General features: G+C 37.4%; 2 protein-coding genes across 2 annotated transcripts in view; one reads left to right on the top strand and one right to left on the bottom strand.

Annotated features, from left to right (window-relative positions):
* The window catches only part of LOC126374832 (uncharacterized), a 25,715-nt gene that overhangs the window by 12,909 nt on the left and 514 nt on the right, over positions 1-12,292 (bottom strand). The gene's annotated exons all lie outside the window — the stretch shown is intronic.
* Positions 6,215-12,292, top strand: part of LOC126374844 (uncharacterized) — a 26,115-nt gene continuing 20,037 nt past the window's right edge. Inside the window, exon 1 of the mRNA XM_050021589.1 lies at positions 6,215-6,521. The gene's annotated coding sequence lies outside the window, so the exon portion shown is untranslated. The remainder of the gene's footprint in view (positions 6,522-12,292) is intronic.

Below are 12,292 nucleotides of genomic sequence, written 5' to 3' on the forward strand. Positions count from 1 at the left end.
AATCTTTCGAAAATGACGTAATGTACCTAAAATTGATGTGAACAGAACCACAAATCCAGATAGATTCATGCAGTTTGGTGTTAGGATCTAAAAAAACTTATAACTTTTGAAATTTTAATAAAAACAAACTCAACGGTTTAAACATGAATCGATGGCCGTTATCAACTAAAGTTACACTTACTTATAAAGTACTTCATTCTAATTAGCAAAAGCGTAATATAGATTGGCTGATGGTCCCCGCGGGCCATAATTTTCAGTAATATAACGAAGCACGAATGGGTCTGGCCGATAACGATAGGAAACTACGAAATTAGGGCAACAGTTCATTATGTGAAATCAAATTAGATCAATTTGTATAATAAGTACCTACTCATTTTATTAATACTTACTAATAAGTTGGTAGTAAGTAACTTAAGTAAAAACTCTTTGGGCGCTCCTTGCATTTTTTTTTTGATGTGACTTATTGTAGATTTGCCGCAGAAGTTATTAACTACTTGGCCGGACGAAAGGGGAGCGCTGAGGCCTGAGGGCTCTCACCCGGTACGAAATTGAAGAGGGTGCCAAGTTGGGCGCGAACCTCGGCCCAGAGTGTCGTCTGAGAGGAAGAATATTTGAAAGAATTAATCGACCCCAGTGGGTCGATAGCGATAAGCGCTGAATGAGGGAAATCGTCGACCACGCCGGCGGGGTTGGTATCGGGGTTCTGAAGTGTTTAGTGTCGCGAGCTGATTGGCCACCTCTATGGCTAGAGTAATCGGGTCGTCGGGATCGTATATTACGTCCTTCTCTTGTCATGTGCATATTTATTATTAGGGTGAATATCAAAATGTGTCAAGTTTGGTGGCGAACTGTCATACAATTTTTTCGTGAAAAATTGGGGAAATTGGGAAAGTTGGGAATTGAAAAATTCCTTTCTCATGTCGGAACCGAGGATCCTTTTAGATCTTTTTCATGTCGGAACCCAATTTTTCATGAAAAAACAATATGAAATTTCGCCACCAAACTTGAAATTTTGAGATTCACCCATTTACTTAATTTGTTTCTTTATTTAAAAAAAGACTTATGTTGGTTAGTGTCAATTTGCCGTTTCATATCAGCCTTAACACCTTTTGAACCAGCTTTATAAAAACACATGACAAAATTACTGTACTTACTTTCTATAGAAAGAGCACTCTGGTCCGCGAAGGGCCGTATCTATATATCATCAATTGAAAACATTTTCCTATAAAGTAGGTCTGATTGCTAAACGAAAGCTTCCTCTTATAATCCTCAAAGATGGAGCATAGGTTACCTAAGTAACAACTTAACGACGCGACACTTCTTTATTAGATTAAATCTTCAGATTGGTGAATAACAGAGCTTTGAAATATTCATTAACATGATATTCGACATAAAATGAAGGCGACAATATATCCATAAATGCGATAACTAAGTATCTAGATAGCAAGGGAATTAACACCATTAGAAACAGCCTATAAAGTAGGTATATATAAATGTGAATAACTTAAATGTTACTTGCCTAAATCATCAACTTTGGTCGAATCTCATCAATCAAAGAACCCCGTTAAAGCTTTTTTCTATCGTGTTTGTACCTGGTCATTAACTAGTAATAACTCAACGTGATATCGATTCAAACAATAGCATATTTTTTGTTGACGAGACTTTTTGACTTGCCACAAATGGCATTAAGTACTTGACCGGAGGTAGCACTTTCATCATCACTAATTTAAGTGCCACGCTCTTATCGCTGTAGCATTCTTCATGCTACTTTTTAGGGAAAAATAGGGCAATGGTTTCCCTCTCGCCTTCCACCCCGCAGTACTCTCTCTGACGCCAGTGGGATGGCGCCCAGAGTAGTATATTCCAAAGCCGTACTAGTACAGGAGTCCTAGGACTCCTGTCCTCCGCCTTTGAATAGTACTGACAGCTACTGCTGCCCTCTGTCAGGTACCAGGTTACAGTCCCTGTGACGCGCCCCTTCCGTCTTGCATTGCCCTATTGATGGCTCCCATCCGTCTCTGCAACCGTTGAGGTCGTCACCCGTATCCCTGGGCATGGGTACTGGGTAGGGGTAGCACTTTACATTCATAAAATAATAAATGAGCACTCGTAAATAATGACGCATCGCAAACATTACCGTTGCAGTAGAGAGCTTTGTCTATCAACTGGCGAATGGTGCTGAAGGAAATCTTCCTTCACTTAAGTCGTAGAACAAACAATAGATAATGCAACGTAGTTATTAAGTACCTAGTAAAGTACATGTCCGAACAGGCATTTTTATTATTTTTGTGTAATTTGTGTCCCACTGCTGTGTAAACAGCATCTTTCCCCTAGGCATATAATTTGTTATATCTTATTTTTCAACCACAAATATTTTAACTCTATTGAACCGTTTTTCATCTAAGTTACCTATTTTTTAACTTTCAGCGAAGGTGAAAGATAAGTGCAGAAATGTGTACTTACTTCGGTACACAATTTATGTAAGTATTCAAAATAATATTTCACAGCACGCTTATCTAACCGGTCGGTACACTGTGTACCTACTTAATTACGCATAAATTGGGTTCGCTACGTGAATAGCATGACATCAGACTGAGATCATAAGTTAAGAACCAAAACAACTTCATTCTAACTGTTGACATTTGAAGTTTGATGTCACGGACATCACCCGTCATCTTGTCATCGTAGCTTAGGTGAGGCTAAGCTTAAATATACAAAGTTATATGTTGGAGGACGACATATTAAGAGTGGCTACTCGGATGATTTATTTATGCTCTGTACGCCGCACATAAACTTATCTACTTAAGTAAAAAAACTGTCTTCTTATTAAAATAGTTATTAAATATATAACCATGCACAAGACCGTAAAAATAAAGATATTCGTTTCGTATTAAGTATAGGTGAAAAATGGATTCATGTGAAAAGTTCACGGAGACCATATACGTATAATTACTACATTTTCAGCAAGAAACCTCCCAGTTCCATGTTCTTTTCATTTATTTGAAGTAGTCTTAAACGTCAAAAGGTGAAATCGGTACAGTTGCGGGCAAGCTAATCTCCTAAAACTAGGATAAAGGGTGCGTGAAATAACTTATTTTCTCAAAATAAGTGGGAAATAGTGTGACTCATAAATGAGATGATATGGGATACTTATTCAAAAATTTAAAAATCGATAAAAAAGTCAGCAGTTTTTGTGTTTTCAAAAAATAGTGATAATTTGTTTGATTCTAGTATTTCGGTAGATACAGTCCCACATTGGTAGAAATCGTTAGAGACCGCTATTTCTTTGTTGATAAATCGATGTCCATTACCTATTTCAGGAAAGTGTTTCAACATCGCGGTCAAAAATATTGGGGTATCGGCCCTTTGGGGCCCTGTGTGTTTAATAACGAAACAGATATAAAATCTCCGTGTTAGATCACGCCACAATTAGTCTGGCAGTACGCCAAATAGGCGGCGGCGTAGGCGCATTTGCTCTAATTTTCGCGGTAACCCGTGTCAATACGAGTATTTGTGTGTGCAAGCTAATTCTCGGTGCATGCTACATTGGCCGTTTCCAAGGCGGGTCAGGCGCATAAATCAGTCTAGAATTTCTAGAATACACAAGAGCGGCGAGAAATTTTAGTAGGTACTGACTTATATGATATGAGTGTTTAAAATGTCTATGACTCTGATCCAGCAAGAAAACAGGAAGCGAAAATGTGTCAGGATCAAATGGAATTCCACAGTCTCTGTTTTTCCAGGTGGGAAATAGGCGTGAGTTTATGTATGTATGTATGTGACTCTGATTTGTTATAATATGTGATTATCGTTCGATCGATCGTTTAGATTGACAATTGATTGACATAACCACTATGTAGGTACTACTCACAACATAACTTTTTGTCATAGCGCATAGATAACGCTCCGAATAAAAAGTAGGTAAACAAGTATTAATCCACTTTCTTATGAATTTTCAAGTCATATCTTGATCGCTACGAATAGGAGACTTTATTTCATTTCATTCATCTAAATGTTCTTCAATTGGGTAATCTTGTTTTCTCATCTAAACCTTTTCCTAAAAAACTAATTAAGAATAAAGCAACCCGAAATATTTATCTGGATATGAACGCCGAAATATCCACTACACTATGAATTTGAAAACACAGCTAAACCAGTCAAACTACAGCACAAATTAGAATTGTTTACTATTTTGGTTCAAGCAACTCCGTTAGGGCTAAGTCACATAGGCGAGTTTATGAGTGGTGGAGTGAATTCGTGAATTCCTAGTTCGTACCTACACCTTTAAATTCAGAGAATCACAATTTATTAAGTCTTTAGCGTCAATAGAGTACAAAAGTGACCTTTTTGCTATATTGGGTGCGTAAAATCCTTCCGGCTACCCTGGGCACGTCATAATCATCATCATGAATTTAAGAACCACACTCTTGTCGGTGTAGCATTCTCCACTCTTGTCTATCAAAGGCTAATTATTTGACTTTCTTATAAGACACGACGTTCGCCTTCTCTTTAATTTGGTCTTCCCCTTCCTAACTTTTCTTCAGTCTTCCCTTCTATGATGTTTTTAATAAATTCGTCGTGGCATGTCTTAATAGCCAACATTATTTATTTATTATCTATTATAATTTCATTATTTATTTTTTCTACTCCTCTACTTTAATCTGGCATTTAAATAACCAAAAAGTCTAATATAAGTACATACATAATTAAACTCTTTGAAAAAGTGTACGCTCTATGGCCTATAAAAGCATTGTTTACAAAGTGTAACTGTACTATAATGTCGCCAAAAAAGCATTGTTGTTGTTTTTTTTTTTTTTGACCTGGAAACTGGCACCTTTACTTTGTTTGGTGCCATAGATATACTATAAAAAAAAAGTATACATTTGCCGCCATTTACCCGCGCGTTGGAAAATAAATTGGAAAATTTTGGTTTCATTTAAAATTACGTCGTCGTAGAAAAAGTATTGTATGCAACGTTGTATAACTAGGTCAAAAAATGCTCGTGGCGTCTCTTATTGCGATGTTCGCCAAGGCTCACATCGCAACTCACGCCACTCGCATTTTTTGACCCTTCTTATACAACTGTTGCATAATAGTATTTTATGCAACAGTTGTATAAGAAGGGTCAAAAAATGCGAGTGGCGTGAGTTGCGATGTGAGCCTTGGCGAACATCGCAATAAGAGACGCCACGAGCATTTTTTGACCTAGTTATACAACGTTGCATACAATACTTTTTCTACGACGACGTAATTTTAAATGAAACAAAAATTATACAAAAATGAAGAAGCTTTGTGATCCAGTTTCCATGCCATGAAATTATTATAGGCCTTATTGTACAGGCTGCTAGATTTTGTTGGTAGCAAATTTTCTGTAATTTCTTGAGCTAACGTTGAAATTTCTTCTGGTGTAGAATTCAATAGTTCTTCATCCATTTTTCCTTTTTATGTTATACTTTTTAGTGTTTTGAAACAAAACACAAAAATTTTCCAATTTATTTTCCAACGCGCGGGAAAATGGCGGCAAATGTATACTTTTTTTATAGTATATCTATGGCACCAAACAAAGTAAAGGTGCCAGTTTCCAGGTCAAAAAAAAAAAACAACAACAATGCTTTTTTGGCGACATTATAGTACAGTTACACTTTGTAAACAATGCTTTTATAGGCCATAGAGCGTACACTTTTTCAAAGAGTTTAATTATGTATGTACTTATATTAGACTTTTTGGTTATTTAAATGCCAGATTAAAGTAGAGGAGTAGAAAAAATACTATTGTAATAGACTCGCCTCCTATTACAATGGGACTCAAACATAGCTGGCGAGGAGTTTCTGTACTTTACACGGTTACACTTATCCGTTTTGTTCGTTTTGGAAAATTTATTTACATGTAAAGTAAAAACTTAAACACATGTTATGTTCTAATCATTCAATCATGATGTTTTCAAGTGTTAAATTATTTGTGTCATGTATTAGAAGAACTATTAAGATAAATGCTTCTATATTAAGAGATCTATGTTGGCTAAAGGAAGTACTTAACAAGAAACTGTAATTAGATATAAGTGCTTAATTGTAAGTAAATAAGACGTGTTTCTCACAAATATGTTGTACACATTCTAAATTAGTTATATCTACTATTGTAAACATCCGGACAACGAAATAAACTTAAATAGCAATCTGCTCCCAGTTCCATTCGAAAGTGTCTTCTGTCGGTCGACGTTATCGATTATCAATTGCAATTTTAAGTAGTTTTTAAATATAGTAGTAGGTGAAAATATACTAACTACACTTGTTTAAGTACATACTTAGTTTGTTAGTTACATGTGAAGCTAATAAAAGCGTGTTAATACGGAAGTGTTTTTCGCCGTGTGATAAATTGCCACATTCGGTTGGATCTTGTAGACCACCTTCGTAATTGTAAAGACTGCAAACTCATATCAATCTACATTGCACCAAAGAACAACATCGTTCAAGAACACTGAGGTTCTCAGCAAACATGCAGCTCCAGATTTTGACGTTACTATGGTAAGTAGTTAAAAGTGATTACTCGTATACGTAACAGAGAAACTGTGAAAGACGCGCCTGATGTTTGGAAATACTACGGCTTATGGTTTTTTTCTTTTAGGTTAGAATTTAGGATTGAAAGAAGCCCTCTTAAGTGCGCTGATAGCGATAAGAGTTGTAGGAGGGAAAGAGTCTCGAGTCGAAAAGGTAACCTAAGAATGTCAATATCCATTCTAAATAGTCTGAAGTAGAGTCAGTTTTTGGTGTAAGTAAGTACCAATTGTTAGTGATTGTCCGCGTTTGTGGCCAATTGGGTAGATTCCCAGATCAAAGATACAATATCTTCTTCTATCGTGTGGGTTGTGAGGTGGATCACCAACCCCATCAACCCTGGTGACAGGATTATTATTGAGCCGCCATATGCCCCAGGCATGACTCATGTAACGACTACGTACTTATATCAGTAAGCAGTAACCGGGACCAACGGCTTCACGTGCCTTTCCAAGCACGGATCATCTTACTTTTGGACAATCAAGTGATCGGCCTGTAATGTCCTAGCCAAACTAGGGATCACAAAGTGATTTTCGTGATTTGTCCCCACCGGGATTCTAACCTGGGACCTCCGGATCGTGAGCACAACGCTCAACCACTGGACCACGGAGACCGTTAAAAATATAAAAAAGAAAAATTATGAAAGTCTGATTAAGTACTAAATAAAGACAGATCTAAAGGTGACAAAAACTTTATCTTTTTTCTATTTACTTAAATGAATTTTAATAAAGAAAATCGAAATTATAAGTACGACATTTTGTCACGTTTTTCTGTGACGTTGTTTCCAGGTTGCTTTTTTATACAAATTCCATAGTAATTTCGTGTTTTGACGTTTAGTAAAAAAGTAACTGATTTGACGAGTTGGAAAGTAGCCTATTATGGCTATGGTAACGACCTATGTCTGCGGTGCGGATATTTCGTCCAATCGGAATATATTTTGATTTGGTATTGCCTCGACGAGATAATACCGAGTATTTTGTATAGAAGCTAGTTTGAGCTATTTAGGTCAACAGTCAGGCGTTCTATTTAAAACAAAGATTGAAAGATTGATGCAGCACCGTCTTCGAATAAACGATATTGAAAGCAGCGGATTGTTAAAGCATTTCTAATCTCAAAATTATTATGTTCGACTTCTGCTGTTGTTTATCCCTTGCAAATCGTTTAAGTACTTTTGACATTCACTTGGTCCGAGTAAGAAAATACAATACTCTTCAACATCGTAGAGGACTAGTAACCTGTCACCATAATGGTTTATCGTAACAGTCTTAGGACTTCAATAAGTGCTAGTGTAAGGCGATTCTCACACGGCGGCAAAGATTTTCTTTTCGCTTTACGAGCTGATTGGCCGCCTCTATGGCTAAAGTAATCGAGCCGTCGGGATCGTATATTACGTCCATCGGGCACCGATACTTTTCAAAACTATCAGCAACTACCAGGGGAACAGTGGTGAGGTGTGTGTTAAAAGTATCACCGAATAGGCTAGTTTCCAACTAGTCAAATCTACTATGGAACTTGTATGAAAAAGCACACTGTAACGTCATAGAAAAACGTGATAAAATGTCGGACTTATTATTACGTTTTTCTTGATTGAAATTCATAAATGAGTTCAATTGAAAAAGAAAATGTTTTTCTTAGTGTTAGCTCTGCCTTTATTTAGGAATCAGATTTTTTTAATTTATTTTGAACCAAGTACACGACCTAATGGGACGTTGGTGACCGCTTCACCGCCAATCGACAAAGGATCGTGTCGATGCGCGGTGCCGTCATATGAGAAGCACCTTACTACAAATCGTCTTGCAAAGCTCTGTAGACAGAGCGGACTCCTAAAGGGTTTATACATGGACATAAATTCTGTAAGTATTGTATTATACAATCAGGGTTTATAATGCGGAAACCTACTCAATACTCCAAAATCTACAGAGGCGCGAGTGTGGCTATAGGTTTATTAATGTAGCGAGTCAACAGTCGTATTTCTACTCGTGATCTCGTTAGCTGGGATGACGTAATCTCCCATTTTATATTCACCTTTTATAATAACACTCGCGTATTTACGATTTATTATTTCATGCATTTTGGTTTAAGAGTAAGTACTGCTCAATGTTGGGCAGAAAGCAAGAAAGAAAACCACTGCTCTATTTCTCCCTTAAAAGTAGCATGAAGAATACTACACCGACAAGAGCGTGGCTCTTAAATTAGTGATGATGATTGTTCAATGCAAACAGCACCGGTCCCGGTAGCGTTTCGACCCGGGGTTTTTCTTGTATTTTTTTTTTTTGTTTGTTTGCACCCGTTCTTTTTTTAAAGCACCAGATTATAAGTAATGTTTACCCATTAAGTACCATACAATAAAAAAATAATACTTCGTAATAATACCTAAGATCAATGTGGGGAAAACCGTCTGGACTGAAAGATCGTAAGCTGTTGGTTTTCTCAATAAACAATAAAATAAAAATAAATAAATCGTCTAGTGCCAATAACTGATTTTGAATAACTAGCGCCTTACGTGTCTATCGATAAAACAGTCCCTAAAGAGCTCGTCCGAGCAAAATGCATTTTTTTATGAACAATCAACGAAAATGCTGGGGCTGGAAGGCAGGAACCGTGGGGTTTACTTCACAGCACTGGCGCTGTCTGTTAGATTTCGCTTTAGCTTAGCTGCCTTTCGACCTTTTTAACATTATTTTCGCGGAGCTCCGTGCGCTGTAAAGTTTGCGGATGAGTGCAGTGCAAAATAAGGTACTTGTGAACTATTTGCTTATACTTGTATGGCACGCGTGGCGCGTCCCCTTGGCCCTGCTAACCTCTTTTTTCTATTCCTTGTGCTTTTACCATAGAACACATTATATTACTACGTCTTATGCTTAGTAGGTACTATAAGCACACATAGCACAGAGATAAGGAATTATTTTTCTAGCTCACTCTACCAACCTTACAAATAAAAAATAAACCAGGGATGAACGTGTGTTTAAGTATTTGACAGCCAAGCAAAATTGAATCCATTTATCATACAATTCGACTGAACTTTGCTTGGCTGTCAAATACCCTGCTGTAAAACCTACGTTCATGCCTGGTTTATTTTTTATTTGTAAGGTGGTACGTGTTTTCAAAATTCACTGAAGCTGTTTATTCTGTACTTAAATAAAATACAGTTTCCTATTTGCATTTTACAACCCACTATAACTGGTGCCTCTTAGTCGTCGATAAGCCGAGGTGAAGGACAATTTCAAGGACTCTTGTATTGTACAAATAGGTAGATGGGTCGTTCTTCTTTTTTATCGACAATGATCTGTCTTACGTACTGCTTTTAATAAGTTATGTTTTAGAATTTTATTTCATGTTTTCATTGTCCAAAAATATAGTTATCTTATTATACTCAAAATACAAGCAAAATACTAATCGGTTCCTCAATTAGTTATTAACGTAGCTTCATTGTTTTTCACAAAATTTTGTGACAGAGTGGTATATTGAAATGCTGTCTCCGATGAAAAGGGCCACTCTGTCACAATATTTTTTGGAATGCGCCTGCAGAGAAAAGTATGTTACCAAGATAAAGAGAACCACTAAATAGTCCTCTACGGACAGATCTTTATATGATGTTTTAAAATATTTATTGCCGTTATAATTTTAAAGATGTTAAGTCCGATTAATTGGGAAAATGTCTTTTTATTGTCGATAAAAAAGAAGAACGACCCAGGTACCTATTACGATAGAGGTAGTTCGCCCACGATTATCTCGTATGTACGGTTGTAAAAAATATACCACGTATGGTCTGTCTCACAACATAAACTAGGTATAATCTTCTTCTTATCGTGTAAGTTCTGAGGTGGAATACCAACCTCATGAACCCTAGTTTCAGAGTTACTATTGAGCCGCCGAAGGCCCTAACATGGCTCACGTAACGACTACTCACTTACATCAGTAAATAGTAACCGGAACCAACGGCTTAACGTGCCTTCCGAAGCACGGATCATCTTACTTTCGGACAATCACGTGATCAGCCTGTAATGTCTTAACCAAACTAGGGATCACAAAGTGATTTTCGTAATATCTCGCCACCGGGATTCGAACCCGGGGCCTCCGGATCGTAAGTCCAACGCTCAACCACTGGACCACAGGCCGTTCACTAGGTATAATGCATAGAGACGTAATCTTACAAAATAATCCTCGGCGCTCCCCATTTTTCTAGTCAAATAATGAATACCTACCATGCATACTTAGTTTATGTCATATGCGGAAAATCTACAATAAGTCATGTAAAAAAAATATCTAAGTACAATATAAAAAACCTCAAAAATATAAAAAGTTATATGTAGGTACGATAAGCTGCAAAAGTCCAATCAGTTTCTTGCAAAGTAATAAATTAATTGGTTGCACTTAAGACCCCTTGGTTACATGTCGTTTCTGTAAAGACACCTATAAAAACATAAATTTTATAATTACGACAATTAATGGTTCATGATTTCACCACGGCCCAGTGACTGAACTTTTGCTCTTTGATTGTACCTATACCCTGGATACCCTTACCACCAAAGTAAAGAATCCGGGTTGGATTTATATCGGATCAAACGTCGAAGAAAAGGAAAGGTAGGTATTCCATATTTTTCCTGTAAGCTTACACAGTCGCCGGCACTTTTGGCTGGGGCCCAAAAGTGTATGAAACGTGAATGCAGATATCATTTTATTGCAACCTCGGGGTCAGAGGGTTTAACGTCCTACAGTAAAGCTCAATGCACATAGAGGTACCGTATGAAAAGCGTTCCTGCATCGGTAAGTTTTGTAACCCTAAACCCGTTCACACAAATGTCCATTGCTTCGGAAGGCACGTTAAGCAGCGCGTCAAGCGGCGCGTAACGACCTCCGTGGTCCAGTGGTTGAGCGTTGGGATTCCCGGTAGGTACATATCACAAAAGTTACTTTGTGGTGCCTACTTTGGTTAGGACTGTTAGGACATTACAGGCTGTTCACCTGATTGACCGAAAGTAAGATGATCCGTGCTTCGGAAGGCTTAAGCCTTTGGTCCCGGTTACTATTTACTGATGTAAGTGAGTAATCGTTACATGTGCCATGTCAGGGGCCTTTGGCGGCTTCATCACAATCATAAATTGATGAGGCTGGTATTCCACCTCACAACTCACACAATAAGAAGAAGACAAAAGTCCTAGAGTTACAAGTTTCCCGGATTGGATCACTCCCGCTCTTGTTCTTCTTTGTGCATTGATGTGAACTAATCCTGACTGACTTTCGTATCTATTATTTTGTTTTGAAAAGCGAATATTGATTTCGCTGTCACGGTCCCACTACAGAGCAAAGGCCTCTCATCTTTTCTGCCACTGTACTCTGTTGTTTAGCTTGTTGTTTGTCAGAAACAACAAAAACAGACGACTCGCAAATGAACAATAACTCCATTATGATTGTCTATAATTATTACGTTTTTATAGGTAGGTACAATAAAAAACAATATCGTTATCAGGGCTATAAATCGTAAGTTTTTTTTTGTAGTTATTATCTGTTTGTAAAAATAAGGAACCGCTTCATGCATGATTGTAACCAACTTAAAAACCACTGCTTATCTTTTTCACGATGCTTATCATGGCGTAAGTCGCAGGAGTCGACTAAAGAATTTCACTGTTTTTTTGACGTGCATTTTGTAAAGCCTCTAATGGCGTATTTAGTCGGACAAATACTTAGGAAGCTTCTACAGGGTATATATACCTAACTTGTCTGTCACCACTACAGACCGC

This window comes from Pectinophora gossypiella, chromosome 18 (assembly GCF_024362695.1).
Source record: "Pectinophora gossypiella chromosome 18, ilPecGoss1.1, whole genome shotgun sequence".
Taxonomy (NCBI): Eukaryota; Metazoa; Arthropoda; class Insecta; order Lepidoptera; family Gelechiidae; genus Pectinophora; species Pectinophora gossypiella.